The sequence below is a fragment of the Bos indicus genome, chromosome 26 (assembly GCF_029378745.1).
Source record: "Bos indicus isolate NIAB-ARS_2022 breed Sahiwal x Tharparkar chromosome 26, NIAB-ARS_B.indTharparkar_mat_pri_1.0, whole genome shotgun sequence".
Taxonomy (NCBI): Eukaryota; Metazoa; Chordata; class Mammalia; order Artiodactyla; family Bovidae; genus Bos; species Bos indicus.
The window spans coordinates 14057393-14074431 of record NC_091785.1 but is presented as its reverse complement, the minus strand read 5'-3'; the positions used below and the strand labels follow the sequence as shown (position 1 = coordinate 14074431).

At 40.5% G+C, this 17039-nt stretch overlaps 1 protein-coding gene across 3 annotated transcripts in view; it reads left to right on the top strand.

Annotated features, from left to right (window-relative positions):
• IDE (insulin degrading enzyme) overlaps window positions 1–17039 on the top strand; it is a 93873-nt gene that overhangs the window by 453 nt on the left and 76381 nt on the right. The gene's annotated exons all lie outside the window — the stretch shown is intronic.

Genomic DNA, 17039 nt, shown 5'->3' with positions numbered 1-17039 from the left:
GTGTCACAAGTGCGGGGGGCGCGGGGCACGGGCGCGGACAGTCACCTCGGCCCGCTCCCGGGAGCCGCACCGGGCCGGGCCACTCTCGGGGGAAGTCTGCCTGTGAGGGGACAGGAACCCAAGGCGGACTGTTCCTGGCCATGGGGTAAAGGATCCGAGTCCGGAGACACCGCTTCTCACCTTCCTCTCAGCGCCGCTTTTTCCTGTGCGGACTGAGTTTCCACTCCCGTTTGGAAATGCCAGCCCTGGCAAGTGTAAAAGTTTGCCTGCCTCCGCCTTAGCGAGCAGCCGAGTGTTGGCTTTCCTGTGGTGGGACTATGGGAGCCGAGAGACACCCTGGAAGCCTTTACAGTGGCTCTCCCGCTTTACACCTGAGACCACCGAGGCCCAGAGAGATTGTGTGATTTCCCCACAGATGCAGAGCATGTGGCAAAAACCAGGACTGGGACGCAGGTTTCTGCCATCCGGTGGCGTGCTCTCTCCACATGACTGTTCTGTGTATACTAGAAATTTTCAGCGTTGTAGCAAACGCTGAATAATACCCTTTACTGTGACTAAAGGGGAATTGCCAAAGATGGGCAGTATTGTCTTGCCCTAGATACACTATTTGAACTCCTCCTCTGGTTTAAAAAATACCCTGAATCTACTAAGTGCAGGGCACATTGATGATCCTCTGTGTAATGAACGTGGCCTGCCTTCAAAGTGGTTGGAAAGGATTGAGATGCCACGAGAGTATAGCCAGTAAAAAGGGGTGTACTTGAGAGGGTCAGAAGACTGGGCAGTGTGTTTGAGGAGCACGGTTGCGGGGCAAAGATGGGGCGGTCTGGGCTGGCCTTTGAAGGAAAGGTGCGTGGGGATGGGTGTAATCTTTCCTGGGCGTGCAGGTTTGTCTGTGTTGGGAGCGCAATGAGCAGATTAGTCAGAGCCTTAAAGAATTTCCTTCGGGGAATTGGGAGGAAACAAGTACTGTGCTATAAAAGTAGAATGATGTTAGCCTGGCCTTTGGATTTGAGTTGGGCTCTTTCTAGCGAATAAAAGGTAGGGAGCCCTTAAGAGTTTTTGATGTGGGAAGGGATCTTCATGAAGACTGCTAGTTTAGGATTTAATTTGGTGGCTGTGTGCAGGATCGTAAGGGAGTTGAAACTGGTTGGGACTTAGTCTTTACTGCCTGAACTAGGAGAGCTGTAATGGTTCTAAAGGAGGCCAAATGCAAATGAAGAATCTGTGGAACTTTTCCCTCTTCTGTTTCCCACTACACCACAGATTCCAGTACAACAAACAGAAAGATCCCTGAGTTGAGAGAGGGAAGTGGGGGTGCTGAACATAGGCAGGGTACCTCCCTGGGCCTCCTATGTGTAAGAACACTTCTTAAAATTATTGCTAATAGGTTCTACAGAATTTGTGATTTTTAAAGAAAGCATCAATTTTAAGTTTACACAACTACAAAGTTTGTAAGTTCTACTTATAATTCGATTTTCTTTGTTTTTTCTCCTCCTGTTCTTCACTTTCACTGATGAAGCCCAGGGCATGGGTTGAAGAACCAGAACTTCAAAATGAAGTGGTTTTTCAGAGAGGGAAATTGGAGATTCAAAGCACAATAATTGAGATCATCCATCTAGAAAGCTCTTCACTAAAAATTACTGGCTGAGGCTAGTAAGGAAAATGCAGGTCCAATCAAAGGGGTCATGGTGTAGTTTTAGGAAGGAACATACTAGCATCTGAAGTTATCATATATTTAAATCTTAAGGAAGGTAATCAATCCTACTTTGCATAATAGGAATGTGTTAAAAGATATGGTTATGTAGCTGTTTCCTGGAAGAATTGGGATTTAACCCATGTCTGTATGGTGCCAGAGCATGAGCTCTGAACTGTTATTTTATTCTGCCTCTGAACTGTAGTATTGGAGAAAACTCTTCAGAGTCCCTTGGACAGCAGGCAGATCAAACCAGTCAATCCTAAAGGAAATCAACCCTGAATATTCCTTGGAAGGATTGATGCTGAAGCTGAAGCTCCAATACTTTGGCCACCTGATGCGAAGAACTGACTCATTGGAGAAGACCCTGATGCTGGGAAAGATTGAAGGCAGGTGGAGAAGGGGGCGACAGAGGAGGAGATGGTTGGATGGCAGCATTGACTTAATGGACATGAGTTTGACCAAACTCCAGGAGGTAGTGAAGGACAGGGAAGCCTGGTGTGCTGCAGTCCTTGTGGTCTCAGAGTCGGACACTACTTAGCGACTGAACAACAGTTGCCAATGTTTGGCCATTTCTTTTCTGTTCTAACCTCTTTAGAAAGAGGTGGTCTTAAGGCATTTGTATAAGATCAATTCATTTAGAAAGCAGCCTCATTGTTCCTTTTGTAGCCATATTGGATAAGTTGGGACTCTGCCAGATCATCTTAACCTGGGAGAACCTGCAGGTCTTAGCCCAGTCACTGGCAACCTCTTGAAACACCTGGGCATCAATCATCTCACTTTACCTGTAGCTCTATTTGCATTTCTTTGTTCTAAAGGCTTAAGAAACAGACTTTTAAACCACTTTCAACCAAAACAATGGCTTTTTAACAGTTTAAAAGGACAGGATGCCCTTGAATATCTTTAGCCACACACTTAAAAAGTTACATTCTACTGTCTGCCTTAAAGGTTAGAGTTGGGGACAGTCTCATTAGGTAGTAATGTGGGGAGCAGAAACTCAGTATATGTTTCCTTGAGAATTGGCATCCTTTCCATTTTTTGTTTGGTATTTTAGTCTCCTAAACCAGGTACCACAGGCTCAACCTACCTTTCAGCCAGGATGATAAGGCTAAAGCACTCTCCTTCCATAACGTTAGCTCCTTTAAGGTATGCTGGGTTCTGGAGGCTTGGGTAGGATATTCCTAATTAGCTTGTTTTTGCCCTCACTCTTTTCTGTCTGTTCATTCAGCCTTACTTAAGTATCAATATTCTGTAGTGATCATTCATTGTGCTCAGTGCTGTGGGGATCAGGGACAGCTGATAAATTCTGTCCTCAAAGAGCGTTCGGTCAAATTGGATTGAGTAGTTTCACTCCTTCACCTCTGACATTTTACAGAACATCTCTACTTTTGTATTCTGTTCCTTCTTTCAGTTTATTTTGAAAAGCAACTCAGTATTACTATAACAGTATTCTTTTAAAATGGTGCTTGTAAAATTCTTGTAGAGTTAAAAGCTATAACAGCTTTTATTCCTCCCAAAGAACTATGTATTAAATATTTTCTCTTTGCCTATTAAGAATATGTTACTTAAAAAGAAGTGTGACTCAACAAGCTGTTCCCTGAGGGGAAGCTATCACACTGCCTGACTTTTATTCCATGAATGAATCAGTGGTCGTCCTTCAAAACTGGTTTTCTCTATTGATTTTCCTAGTTTTGCATATGTTGGTGTCATCATTTCCCTAGTTTAGCTTGAAAATTGGAGTAATCTTTGAATCTCTTTCCCCTTCACTGCCTGTTCCCAAGATCAGACTCTCGAATCTTTCATCCTAAAGTATCTTGGAGTAAACTTTATTATCCATCAGAATCATAGTTCAGGCCATACTAAATCTTCTGTGACGTCTCACAGCTACAGGTTTTATAACTGACTTTTTTCCCAGCCTCCTGTCTATTAGTTGATCCTTATCATCATATTAGTCCTACTAATATACCACTTTTCCCATGCTATTGACTTGTTTAGACACCACCAGTGGTTCTGCCCTATTTCAAGATGAAGTCCAAACTTCTTTTTTTTGCTTTAAATCCAAACTTCCTGACCCAGCATTCAGGCATCTCATAAGCTGGCTTTAGCCCAGCTTTTCCACCTAACTTCACTCGTCTCCAGTCAGACTCACTAATTCACTGATTCTTGGACGTGACATGTTCATAACTATTCTAGAATGCCCTTCCCTCTTTTCTTTATATGACTAAATCTCTCCTCCTTTTTAGACACTATAGAGGTCACATAGTTATCTTTCCTTTTTCTGAACTTAATGATTTTAAGATGTTTTGAAATATTCATTTGACATTTAACCATATACTGCCTCATTTATATACTCTTTTAATTATTTAATATTATACATGTCAGAGTATATAGGATGAAAAAGAACAACAAAATGAATACCTGTGTACTCACCATCCAGTTAAGGAGATTTCAGTAACTTTGAAGCCCTCTGTGCTCAACTCCCATGAAGGGATGATGTTGTCCTATATTTGGATGATCATTCCTTGATTTTTCTTTATTGTTTTAGTAATTTTAATATATCCCTAAACAGTGCATTGTTTCGTTTTGTCTGCTTTTGACCTTTATGGAAAATTTTCTTCTCTGAGTTACTTCTTTTCATTTAACCTTGTTTCTGAGATTTACGTGTTCAGTGTTGAAAGACAATCTTATGTGAATATGTCACTAATTATTTTTCTATTCTGTTGTTGATGGAGATTTGGGTTGTTTCTTTTTTTTACATTTCCTATCACAATATGTGGTAGGCTTAACCCAGTGCCTAGTCCTCTCTACCTACATTCACTAGGATGCTCATCCAGTCACATGTACATGCTTTATTCCCATTTGTGGCCGCTAACCACATGTGCTTATTTAAATGTAAATTAACTAAAATTAACAATTCTGTTCCTTAATCACCCTGTCCACATTTCAAGTCATAAATGTCTTGTGGGTGTCATATGGAGCAGTGCAGATATGGAACATACCCATCATCACAGAAGTTTGATGAAACTGGCCTGATGTGTATTTGGACAATTGTCAAATATATATCTCTAGCCAGAACCTCTCCCCTGAATTTCAGATTGAGGTAATAAATTTCCCGCTTGACATTTTCCTTTGGATGTCTGATATACATCCTAAACTGATCATACCCCAAACCTGTCTCCAAATCTTCTACCTCAAAACCTGCTCCTGCCACAGTCCTCTCCCTTATCTCAGTTAAAGACATCTCTGCTCTTCCACTTGTTTAGGACCAGCAACTTGGAATCATCCTTAACTACTTCTTTGTTCCCATGTCCCTCATCCAGTCAGCCTGTATATCCATATTCAGACTCTTCTCACTGCCTGCACCCTTTTACCCAAATTACTATAATAGCCTCTTAACTAGTTTCCTTGCTTCTGCACTTGCCATTCTACATGTAGCCTGCTCTTGTCACCACTGGCAGCATGATCTTTCTGCCAAGTCATATATCTTTGCTAGGGAATATAGCTCTCACCTCATCCAGTCACACCAGCCTCCTTGCTTCACTCCATCTTGCTCAGATTATTTGCACTGTTGTCCTGCCCAGAATGCTCGTGTACCAGTGAGATGACAGTGGGCTTCACAGAGAAAAAGGTATTTGAGCAAATGTCTTGGAAGGAAATATAAAATTTGGATGAACAGAGAAGGGAAAGAGAGAGAATATTTTAGATAGAAGGAATGGTATTAGCAGAGGCTCAGAAGTATATTGTCCATTTCACGGTATAATCAAGGGACGATGAGATTTTATCCTAAAGGAAATAGAGAGCTTCAGATCCTTTTGAATAGTAGAGTGACATATGTAAGCTGTGTTTTTGGATGATTAATCTGGCTGTTTTGGGAAGCACAGTTGAAATGCAGGCAGAGATCGACAAAGGATAAAGAAGTAGTGCAAATAACAAGGAAAGGAGAGTGTCTGCAGAAGATACATGTGAAAGAAGATGCAGCAACTTTGATTGGGTATGGGAGGAGATGGAGAAATCAAAGAGGCCTAAGAACTTAGGCCTGAGTAACTTTGAAATTAGCTAGGAGGGAGCACCATACATGCTAAGTCACTTCAGTTGTGTCCAGCTCTTTGCAACTCCAACTGTAGCCTGCCAGGCTCCTCTGCTCATGGAATTCTCCAGGCAAGAATACTGGAGTGGATTGCTACACCCTCCTCCAAGGGATCTTCCCGTCCCAGGGATCGAACCCGTGTCTCTTATGTCTCCTGCACTGGCAGCAGGTTCTTTACCACTAGCACCACCTGAGTGGGGCTTCCCAGGTGGCTCAGCAGTAAAGAATCTGCCTGCCAACTAGAAGATGCAGGTTTGATCGTTGTGTCAGGAAGATCCCCTGGAAAAGGAAATGACAACCCACTCCAGTATTCTTGCCTAGAGAATCCCATGGACGGAGGAACCTGATGGGCTACAGTCCATGGGGTCCCAAAGAGTCGGACGTGACTTAGCAACTAAACAACCATTTATTTGTTGGATGAATTTGACAGGGACCTGGGCTTCTGGAAATAGGAAGCCCTAGTGATAAATGTTGGAGAAGGCAATGGCACCCTACTCCAGTACTCTTGCCTGGAAAATCCCATGGGCAGAGGAGCCTGGTAGGCTGCAGTCCATGGGGTCGCTAAGAGTCAGACACGACTGAGCAACTTCACTTTCACTTTTCACTTTCACACATTGGAGACGGAAATGGCAACCCACTCCAGTGTTCTTGCCTGGAGAATCCCAGGGACAGGGGAGCCTGGTGGGCTGCCATCTATGGGGTCGCACAGAGTCTGAAGAGAGACTTAGCAGCAGCAGCAGCAGCAGTGATAAATGTAATTCAGCTTTTGCTTACAATTCGCCATTTCTGTACTCTAAATGTCAGTGTAGCCAGTAACTAGTATTTGTGTGTGTGTGTGTTTCTTATTATTAAGAAATTAGAGGCTGTAGTGTATTTCCAAGATTTCTTCCTGGTCTGAGTTACTCAAAGGGACAAAGTTGGCTTCAAAAGATATAGGACAGGAGACAGCACTGCTGCTGCTGCTGCTAAGTCACTTCAGTCGTGTCCAACTCTGTGCGACCCCATAGACGGCAGCCTACCAGGCTCCCCTGTCCCTGGGATTCTCCAGGCAAGAACACTGGAGTGGGTTGCCATTTCCTTCTCCAATGCGTGAAAGTGAAGTTGCTCAGTTGTGTCCGACTCTTCGCGACCCCATGGACTGCAGCCTACCTGGCTCCTCTGTCCATGGGATTTTCCAGGCAGGAGTACTGGAGTGGGGTGCCATTGCCTTCTCCATGAGACAGCACAGTGTGGTGGAAAAGAGCTCTACCTACAAAGGCTTAATTCAACTGGATTCTAGTCTCGGTTTGCCATGAGCTTGGCTGTGTGATTGTGGGTTGGACCTGATCATCTTTAAAGTTCCTGCTAACTCCATGAATCTGAGACCTCATGTTGATAAAAGCTCTAATCTCTGTTAGAACCTCAGAAGGAATTTTGCCTTGCTCTCTAGCCGTGCCTTGGAGAAGGCAATGGCAACCCACTCCAGTGTTCTTGCCTGGAGAATCCTAGGGACGGAGGAGCCTGGTGGGCTGCCGTCTATGGGGTCGCACAGAGTCGGAAACGACTGAAGCGACTTAGCAGCAGCAGCAGCTAGCTGTGCCTTGGATCTGAGAATAAGCAGGTTCTCATAATCATTTGAAATCATGATGCTGGTATAATTGAATTGCTGGCAGTAGAGATTGTATTGTTTTATGAAGTGATATATAATAAATAATATTCCTTTGACAACTCATATGTATCAGCATTTGTAATCAATTGGTGCTCTTAATTGTTTTAAAAGTATCTCTAGTTTCCTTTGTAGTATAACAGTAAAGTCTCAAGATCAGTTTATGAGGAAGGTAATAATGCCTTTTTTTGTATGTAATTTATTTTATTTTTAAAATTTTTATTGAAGTGTAGTTGCTTTACAGATAATACTTCTTATTTTGGAGATTTCTGTCACAGAAATCCGAGTTCACTTGCAATAGTAACTGGATAAAAAATGTCCAGCAATTCAGTGGCCAGCATAATGGACCCTGCAACTCATTTTTTTTTTTTTCTGTCTACAAAAGAAAATGACTTGTGGGGCAAGCCTAGCGTATAACTGACTTTCTTAAGGAATGAGCTTCTGGATTCAGTACTTGAACTGTTGATTTCTTTTTCTTTTTGAGGAGCACATGACATACTACATGCATGTTAAACATCAAACATCCTGGCTTTTAAGGACGAACATAACGAATCTATTTAATACATAGCTAGTTTAAAAAATTTTATATTTATTGAAGTAATACAGGCAGTTTTTAAGAGTTCGATAGTACTAAAACGTTTACAGCAAAAATTAGCAGTTCCCTTCTCTTACCCTGGCCCTTAATTTCTGCTCCCCATAGGCAACCACATTCAACTCTTTAAGCTTTTTATTTTGAAATTTATTTTTTTTTTTTGAAATTTATTTTAATATTTTCAAATAATGCTAATACTGTTATTCTTTGCTTAATTTTAGAAATTATCTATTGATTTGTTTTACAATAGATGGAGATTTAATTTTTTTTTTTGGCCTCACCCTGAAGCTTGTAGGATCTTAGTTCCCCAACCAGAGATTGAACTTGGGCCCTTGTCAGTGAAAGCGCAGAGTCCTAACCACTGGACTGCCAGGGAATTCCCTAGATCAAGATTTAACTCTCTTCCCTTATCCATCCTTCTGACAAGTTATATCACAAATTTTGGATATAGTAGCCTTCTGTATTTACATTATTATGACTTTGCAAATATTATTCACTACCAGGCTAAATAGTGTTAAATTCTTCTTCTTGTTCATATTTTTTGTCTTTACCTTTTGTCATTTTTTGTTTACCTATAATATTCCTGCTTCCCAGTTGCTCCCACAGCCACTTAGTACAATTTCCTACATGACCAAACTTATTAAATGATCTATTGATTCCATGTTTTTCCTTTGGAGGCTTTCCTTCCAGACACTTTCCCTTCAGTGGCAGTCTGGACTAGTTTTGCTCCAGGCCTTTAGCAAAGTGGTTGCCTGGAATTTACCTTTGTTTCTCTCCTGTACGGTATCTATTTCCTGAATCTCATAATTTGTTCTGTCTTGGTTTGCTCCTTCATTCAAAAGATACCTGGAGTATTTGAAACATGTATTCTAGTAACTACTTGAGAAAGAGAGCATGTACAAGATAACATTTTAAAAGATCTAATGATTTCCTAAACTGAAAAGCATTGATCTGAGTTTTAGTATGAATCTACATATCTGTAGAATAAATCTACAGAGATGAGAGAGAGGATGTGAATGGCTTTCACTCTTCCATCTGGCTCTAGAGTTGTAGAATTCTGAATACTTGAGAATTAAATGATTTTACAGATTATTTAGCAAATGATTAAAGCAAAAAATTTTTGAAGCGACCCTTTGTGGAACTTTGACAAGAAAAGACGTGAAAGTTCTTTTTTTCTCTGTTCTTTCAATTGTTCTTTGCAGACTCCCACTATATTTATTTTTTTTTCAGCTTTTTGAGATATAATTAACATACAGAATGGTGTAAGTCTTAGGTATACAGCATAATGATTTGACTTACATATATCTTTAAATGATTACTACAGTAAGTTTACTGAACATCCATCATTTCATATAAATACAAAATTAAAGAAATAGGAAAGAATATTTTTCCTTGTGATGTGAATGCTTAGGGTTTACTCTTAAAACTTTCACATATAGCATTCAGTTAAGTTCAGTCGTTCAGTTGTGTCTGACTCTTTGCAACCCCATGAACCGCAGCTTGCCAGGCCTCCCTGTCTATCACCAACTCCCAGAGTCTGCCGAAACCCATGTCCATTGTGTTGGTGATGCCATCCAACCATCTCATCCTCTGTTGTCCCCTTCTCCTCCTGCCCTCAATCTTTCCCAGCATCAGGGTCTTTTCCAATGAGTCAGCTCTCCACATCAGGTGGCCCAAGTATTGGAGTTTCATCTTCAACATCAGTCCCTCCAATGAACACCCAGGCCTGATCTCCTTTAGGATGGACTGGTTGGATCTCCTTGCAATCCAAGGGACTCTCAAGAGTCTTCTCCAACACCACAGTTCAAAAGCATCAATTCTTTGGTGCTCAGGTTTCTTTATAGTCCAACTCTCACATCCATACATGACTACTGGAAAAACCATAGCCTTGACTAGACGGACCTTTGTTGGCAAAGTAATGTCTCTGCCTTTTAATATGCTATCTAGGTTGGTCATAACTTTCCTTCCAAGGAGCAAGCGTCTGTTAATTTCATGGCTGCAATCACCATCCGCAGTGATTTTGGAGCCCAGAAAAATAAAGTCAGCCACTGTTTTCCCATCTATTTGCCATAAAGTGATGGGATCGGATGCCACGATCTTAGTTTTCTGAATGTTGAGCTTTAAGCCAACTTTTTCATTCTCTTCCTTCACTTTCATCAAGAGGCTCTTTAGTTCCTCTTCACTTTCTGCCATAAGGGTGGTGTCATCTGCATATCTGACGTTATTGATATTTCTCCCAGCAGTCTTGATTACAGCTTGTGCTTCCTCCAGCCCAGCATTTCTCCTGATGTACTCTGTGTATACGTTAAATAAGCAGGATGACAATATACAGTCCTGACGTACTCCTTTTCCTATTTGGAACCAGTCTGTTGTTCCATGTCCAGTTCTAACTGTTGTTGCTTCCTGACCTGCATACAGGTTTCTCAAGAGGCAGGTCAGGTGGTCTGGTATGCCCATCTCTTTCAGAATTTTCCACAGTTTATTGTGATCCACACAGTCAAAGGCTTTGGCATAGTCAATAAAGCAGAAATAGATGTTTTTCTGGAACTCTCTTGCTTTTTCGATGATCCAGCGGAAGTTGACGATTTGAGCTCTGGTTCCTCTGCCTTTTCTAAAACCAGCTTGAGCATCTGGAAGTTCACGGTTCACATATTGCTGAAGCCTGGCTTGGAGAATTTTGAGCATTACCTTATTAGCGTGTGAGATGAGTGCAATTGTGCGGTAGTTTGAGGATTCTTTGGTATTGCCTTTCCTTGGGATTGGAATGAAAACTGACCTTTTCCAGTCCTGTGGCCACTGCTGAGTTTTCCAAATTTGCTGGCATATTGAGTGCAGCACTTTCATAGCATCGTCTTTCAGGATTTGAAATAGCTGAACTGGAATTCCATCACCTCCACTAGCTTTGTTTGTAGTGATATGCTTCCTAAGGCCCACCCAACTTTACATTCCAGGATGTCCGGCTCTAGGTGAGTGTGAGTGAGTGATCACACCATCGTGATTATCTGGGTCGTGAAGATCTTTTTTGTAAAGTTGTTCTGTGTATTCTTGCCACCTCTTCTTAATATCTTCTGCTTCTGTTAGGTCCATACCATTTCTGTCCTTTATTGAACCCATGTTTGCATGAAATGTTCCCTTGGTATCTCTAATTTTCTTGAAGAGATCTCTAGTCTTTCCCATTCTATTGTTTTCCTCTATTTCTTTGCATTGATTGCTGAGGAAGGCTTTCTTATTTCTCCTTGCTATTCTTTGAAACTCTGCATTCAAATGGGTATATCTTTCCTTTTCTCCTTTGCTTTTTGCTTCTCTTCTTTTCACAGCTGTTGGTAGGGCCTCTTCAGACAGCCATTTTGCTTTTTTGTTTCTTTTTCTTGGGATGGTCTTGCTCCCCGTCTCCTGTACAATGTCACAAACCTCCATCCATAGTTCATCAGGCACTCTATCTATTAGATCTAGTCCCTTAAATCTATTTCTCACTTCCACTGTATAGTCATAAGGGATTTGATTTAGGTCCTACCTGAATGTGGTTTTCCCCACTTTCTTAAATTTAAGTCTGAATTTGGCAATAAGGAGTTTATGCTCTGAGTCATAGTTCGCTCCTGGTCTTATTTTTGCTGACTGTGTAGAGCTTCTCCATCTTTGGCTGCAAAGGATATAATCAGTCTGATTTCAGTGTTGACCATCTGGTGATGTTCATGTGTAGCATAGAACAGTGTTAATTATATTTATCATGCTGTAAATTATACTCCTAGTACCCATTTATCTCATAACTGGAATGTGTACCTTTTGACTATCTTCATACAATTCCCCCTTCCCCCATCCTTCTGCCTCTATTTACCACAAATCTGATCTCCTTATCTATAAGTTTGTTTTTGAAATGTAATTGATCTCCAACAGTGTTAGTTGCTGTTTCTCAACATTATAAATTGATAATTCTATACATTTTAAATGATCATCACAGTAAGTGTAGTTACCATCTCTCATTATACAAAGATAGTATATAATTATTGAGTATATTCCCCACACTGTACATTACATACCCATGACTCATTTATTTTACAACTGGGAATATGTGCCTCTTAAATCTCCCTCACTTATCTCTCTTTTCACTACCGACCTGTTTGTTCTCTATATCTGTGATTCTGTTTCTGATTGTTCATTTGTTTTGTTTTTAAGATTCCACATCCAAGTGAGATCATATAGTATTTGTCTTTCTCTCTGACTTAATTTTGCTTAATGTAATACTGTCTAGGTCCACCCATGTTGTTGCAAATGACACGATTTTATTCTTTTTTATATAGTTGAGTGATATTCCATTGTGTGGGATATACACACACATATACATTTATTTCTCATATCTTCTTTATTCATCTATTGATGTGTACTTAGATTACTTCATAACTTGGCTATTGTAAATTGTTTTATAATGAAATGATACATTCAATAAGGGATTACTATCCAAAATGTAGAAAGAACTCATACAACTCAACATCAAAATATACAACCTGATCAAAAAATGGGCAGAGAATCTAATAGATACTTTTCCAAAGAAGACACAAAGATGGCCAAGAGGCACATGAAAAGATGCTCATTGTCACTAATCATCAGGAATGCAAATCAGAACCACAGCGAGATATCACCTCAGATCTGTCAAGATGACTGTTATCAGAAAGACAATAAAAAATGTTAGGATGTGGAGAAAAGACCCCTCGTACACGGTTGGCGGAAATGAAATTGGTGTAGGCACTTTTAGCATCCACCAGGGGATCTTTGCAACACGTATTACTGTAGTTAATGGTAATTATTTCCCTCTTTATTTATTAATTAAAATTGTGTGAGAAATAACTTTCTCCCTCCTTTGTTCACTTATTTATTCATTTTTATCAGTACAGATTCACAGATATTTGTTCTAGTGGTTAACATTCACTGCTCCCATTATTTGTTACACAAATTGTTCTAGCTTTGGCCATTAGGAGCATCTTTGGGTTGGCTACTGTGTACTTTCAATAAGCTCCCATCTTTTTTAGAGAACTTCTTTACTTCTGGCTCCACAAGATGTTTCAGGCTCATCTTGTATTTTCTTTGCCCTAGCCCTGAGGTCAACCGCTTGTTTCCTTTTGTTGGAAAATGATGTTTAAGGATCACGATCTGGGCATTAGATGTAGTCACAGTCACTGAGGTGTTATTGCTTTTAGTTTATAGTCTAGCTACCCCCATACATACACATATTTATATTTCTAAAGCTGTTAGTATCCAAAGTCATGAGTTTGTGTTGATATCTCTGATTCTGATTTAGTATTACAAAGCTTATTTTAGTCTTTTCTTTTTCCTTATTTAGAATTTCTTCTTCTGACATTAAGTATACTGAATTTCATTATCTACAATTTGTTTACTTATTTGATCAGTTCTGGTATACATACAAGGTACTTTCATAATGGCTAACCCATACCTCTGTAGGAAACACTTTTGATAACTGTATCATAACATTTACATACAGTTCTTTCTATTTGTATCCAATCAAAATACTATTTCCCAATTAGTTGTTAGTTTATTTCTTTCCCACCCTTTTCAGTATAATTATGTTAATTTCTTATACAGCTAGTTTCTCTCGTTAGTATTTTTATTTTATTTTATTTAGTATTACTATTTTGCACATTCACATTGACTGATTTAATGGCTTGTTTTTATTGTTTTTATTGCAAAATATATATATTATGACTTACCATTTTAACCATTTTTAAGTGTGCAGTTCAGTGGCACTAACTGTATCACATCAGTGTAATTACTTTGTTTGCAACCATCACAACCCTCCATCTCCAGAACTTTTTCATTTTCCCAAACTGAAATTCTATCCGACAAACTCACAATTCCCCCTTCCCTTCAGCCCCTGGTGACCATGATTCTGACTTCTGTCTCTGCCTCTAACTATATCACATGTAAGTGGAATCAGACAGTCTTTGTCTTTTTGTGACTAGTTTGCTTCACTTAACATAACGTCTTTAAGATTCATTCATGTTGAGATTGTGTAAACTGTACTCTGACAAGTCCCTCTTGATAATATCAAGAGGAAATTCTTGATACTATCACTGCCACTAAGGGGCCCTGAGACGGGGACTCTTGACTTCTCTGCTCCTCTTGAACCAGGGTAATTTTGTTTTATGAATTCTGTATCTATAATATTTCAGTAGAGGAAAGCGTATTTTTTTAAAAATAGTTTAAGAATCACATTATGAATAGTATTCAAGCCTCTATTTTATTTTATTTATTTATTTATTTTTTCAAGCCTCTATTTTAATACTTGGTGATCAGGTACTTCTAACAGGACCTAGTGAGTGAGTGAACATGTTCTGACTGTTCATTAGTTACATAAGCGTTGGTAACTGTCCTTAGGCCTTCCACCATTAGACTTAGTTTTGCCTGCTGAGGCAGCACAATGTGGGTTCACTCGTTTTCCTAACAGCCTTGAGTATTTGAACATTGCTTTTATGGACTGGTGATGGTATTGTGAAAGAGTCCATTCTGATACAGATCCTTGGGGACTGGGCGAGAATGCAGATAATTATTCTTTGGCTTGCGTTGCTTTTGGGATTCTGGAGCCACAAGACCTGGACTCTGCCATTTACCTCTGTGTGACCTGGTAATCATTATTGCCTATTCAAGCACTTTTCCTCAGCAGCAGAATGAGGACAATAATAATATTTATCTCACAAGTTTGTGGTGAGAGTGAGATGAGGAAATGCATGTAGTGTGTATGTCTTCATCATATAGTTAAGTGTTCAGTGCACACAAACTAATGACAATAACAATGCAACCAGTGCTATGAAGAGCACAAGTGTTATGTATTTATTTTATTTTTGAATGCAACAGCAGGGCTATAATTTCAAAGTTGTAGGCAGCCACCTAGATGGGGCTTGACGGAGAAGTCTTTTTTTAAGTCTGTATCTAAATAGAATCAGTGTATTAAAAAACAGAGACATCACTTTGCACACAAAAGTCCATATTGTCAAAGCTATGGTTTTCCCAGTAGTCGTGTGTGGATGTGACGGCTGGGCCATATAAAAGGCTGAGAACTGAAGAATTGATGCTTTCAAGTTGTGGTGCCACAGAAGACTCTTGAGAGTCCTTTGGGCTGCAGGATCAAACCAGTCAATCCTACAGGACGTCAACCCTGAATATTCATTGGAAGGACTGATGCTGAAGCTCCAATACTTTGGCTACCTGATGTGAAGAGGCGACTCACTGGAAAAGGCCTTGATGCTGGAAAAGATTGAAGGCAAAATGAGAAGGAGCGGCAGAGGATAAGATTAGATAGCATCACTGATTCAATGGACATGAATTTGATCAGACTTAAGGAGATAGTGAAGGACAGGGGAGCCTGCCGGGCTATAGTCCATGGGGTCACAACGGGTCAGACATGACTTAGCGACTGAGCATCAACAGCAAACCCATTCAAGTCCACTGAGTTTTATCTCTTCAAAGATTCTTTCTTTACTGAGCTGAAAAGTATTCAATACAAAGAATAAAGACGACTTAATAGTCTACTATCCAGAGATAGGACTTCCCTGGTAGCGCAGATGGTAAAGAATCCACCTGCAATGCAGGAGATGGTTCAATCCCTGGGTTTGGGAAGATGCCCTGGAGGAGGGCATGGCATCCAATCCAGTATTCTTGCCTGGAGAATCCCCATGGATAGAGGAGCCTGGCAGGCTGCAGTCCGTGGGGTCGCAGAGTCGGACACGACTGAGACTAAGCACATCCATAGATAACCTTACTGAACGTTTCTATGGGTATCATTCCAGGGATTTAGTCACTGTACATAAGCGTTTTAACTTAATGGAGTGGTTGAGAAGAGCATGGTGTTTTGATGTCTAAAGACTTGGGTTTGAATCTTGGTTTTTTAATTTAATGACTGTGTTGCTGCTACTGCTGCTGCTAAGTCGCTTCAGTCGTGTCTGACTCTGTGCGACCCCATAGACGGCAGCCCACCTGGCTCTCCCATCACTGGGATTCTCCAGGCAAAAACTGTGTGGCCCTAGCCAAATAATGTGAATAATGGGGTCTATCTAAGGGGTTTGTTAAAGGTATAATTCCCATAAAGAATTTGTACTGTGTAAAATATTGACTGAGCATCAGGAAGAGACTGTCCCAGTGCCCTGGCTGTGCTCCTTTTAAGGCAGATCCTATTACTTGTGCCTTTTCATAGTGTTCATTGGGTTCAAATCGGGAAAGGAGTACGTCAAGGCTGTATGTTGTCACCCTGCTTATTTAACTTCTGTGCAGAGTACATCATGCGAAATGCTGGGCTGGATGAAGCACAAGCTGGAATCAAGATTGCTGGGAGAGATATCAGTAACATCAGATATGCAGATGACACCACCCTTATGGCAGAAAGCAAAGAACTAAAAAGCCTCTTGATGAAGGTGAAAGAGGAGAGTGAAAAAGTTGGCTTAAAGCTCAACATTCAGAAAACTAGACCATGGCATCCCGTCCCATCACTTCATAGCAAATAGATGGGGAAACAATGGGAACAGTGAGAGACTTTATTTGGGGGGCTCCAAAATCACTGCAGATGATGACTGCAGCCATGAAATTAAAAGACACTTACTCCTTGGAAGAAAAGCTATGACCAACCTAGACAGCATATGAAAAAGCAGAGACATTACTTTGCCAACAAAGGTCCGTCTAGTCAAGGCTATGGTTTTTCCAGTGGTCATGTATGGATGTGAGAGTTGGACTATAAAGAAAGCTGAGCGCCAAAGAATTGATGCTTTTGAACTGTGGTGTTGGAGAAGACTCTTGAGAGTTCCTTGGACTGCAAGGAGATCCAACCAGTCCATCCTAAAGGAGATCAGTCCTGAATATTCATTGGAAGGACTGATGTTGAAGCTGAAACTCCAATACTTTGGTCACCTGATGTGAAGAACTGACTCACTGGAAAAGACCCTGATGCTGGGAAAGATTGAAGGTGGGAGGAAAAAGGGATAATAGAGGATGAGATGGCTGGATGGCATCACCGACTCGATGG